The following is a 1,723-nucleotide window of genomic DNA, read 5'->3' as shown; positions in this document are numbered from 1 at the left end:
TATACAAACATCTATGCAAACTTTAATGGCTATTAGGATTCTTGATGCTGAATATGAGACAGGAAAATGCAGAACAGGAAAGCAAACTTTTAAACAAAGAAATGAATATACTGTATGGGGAGTATGGGGAATGGGAACATCATCCTGGCATTAATATGGATATGAGATCTCTCTTTCTCTGTGTCTCTCTCCTTCCTCTCTTTCCTTCTCTCCTTCCCAGTTTAGATGACACATATAGACAGACAGATAGATAGAGAGGTAGATATAGAAAGATAACATATAGATACGTGTGTAAATAATATACACACAGTCAAATGGTGCACAAATAATATTGAGACTCTATTTCTAAGACTTTATACAACATAGACTTAATGATTAATTGAGTAAAACAAAAAATGATCTGTGGTGATGATTTTGACAAAGGAATAAATGACATTGATAACGTGAGGTCTAATTTTTCAGATAGACAAAATATGTTTTTTCTTTGTCACTGTGATGATGATATCGTTCATTATATTTGTATGAAGATAGGCCAGTTCTTACAAGTTCGTATTGGAATTTTTGCCAACACCTTCCTGCTTCTCTTCCACATCTTCATGCTACTTCTGGATCACAGACCTAAGCCAACTGTCCTGATCATCTATCACTTGGCCTTTGTCCACATAATGAAACTGTTCACTGCACTGTTTTTTAATGTCTACAGGCCTGTTTGAAGTACTGAACATTCTAAATGATTTCAAATGCATGGCTTTATTCTGCATGATAAGGGTGACACGGGGTCTCTCCTTGAGCACCACCTGCCTCCTCAGCATGTTCAAGGCCATCATGATCATTCCTAGGACCTCATGGTTGGCCAGCTTTAAACATACGTGCAAAAAGTACATCTTCCATTCTTTTATCATCTTATGGTTTCTCAGTTTGTCTCTCATTAGTGCCTGCATCTTGTATACTGCTGCTCCTTCTAATGTGACCCAGAGCAATCTACTGTGTGTCAGTAAACACTGCTCACTTTCCCGCCTAAACTCCATCATCAGGGGACTGTTTTTCACGTTTTCAATATCCAGGGATGTTTTCTTTGTTGGAGGCATGCTGTTCTCAAGTGTGTACATTGTGATTCTCTTGTCCAGGCTTCAAAGGCAGTGCCAGCCCCTTCCCAGCATCAACCTCTCCTCAAGAGTCTCCCCAGAGAGAAGGGCCACCCAAACCATCCTGCTGTTGGCAAGTTTTTTTTTTGTTTTTTTTTTTTGTGGTCATGTACTAGGTGGGCGTCATTATCTCCTTCTCCTCCACTCTCTTATGGGCATATGACACAGTCATTCTGGATTTCCAGAAGCTTGTGCCCAATGTCTATGCCACTGTCAGTGCGTTGGTGCTAATAAGTTCTGATAAAAGGATAGAAAATGTGTTTCGACTGTGTGGGAAAATTACAATCATGTTATAGGTACATATTGTGGAAATCATTATCTAGAACTGATCATTCTGATTTCATTCAAATTATAGAGTGTTTATTTATATATAACATTTAAATGTAATTTTAATTTGTATGTCATTGAAAGGTTTACTGTGTATAAATAATAAATATTTTTGAAACCTCTGGTAACAATTACCCACAAGCTTTTTTTGAGTTTAGTATCAAGTAAGATTCAATATTGCCATGTGTTGAACATTCCTTTATCTTTCATTTTATTTCTCAAACACTCTTGAGTAAAATTTTCTCTATAGA

At 37.0% G+C, this 1,723-nt stretch overlaps 1 pseudogene; it reads left to right on the top strand.

The window, feature by feature from the left end:
• Positions 1–332: 332 nt before the first annotated feature.
• Positions 333–1,441, top strand: LOC109261545 (putative vomeronasal receptor-like protein 4; annotated as a pseudogene).
• The last annotated feature ends 282 nt before the right edge of the window (positions 1,442–1,723 follow it).

Source organism: Panthera pardus, unplaced genomic scaffold (assembly GCF_024362965.1).
Source record: "Panthera pardus isolate Hobbes unplaced genomic scaffold, ASM2436296v1 HiC_scaffold_21, whole genome shotgun sequence".
Taxonomy (NCBI): domain Eukaryota; kingdom Metazoa; phylum Chordata; class Mammalia; order Carnivora; family Felidae; genus Panthera; species Panthera pardus.
The sequence above is the reverse complement of the archived record's forward strand: the minus strand, read 5'-3'. Positions and strand labels throughout refer to the sequence as shown.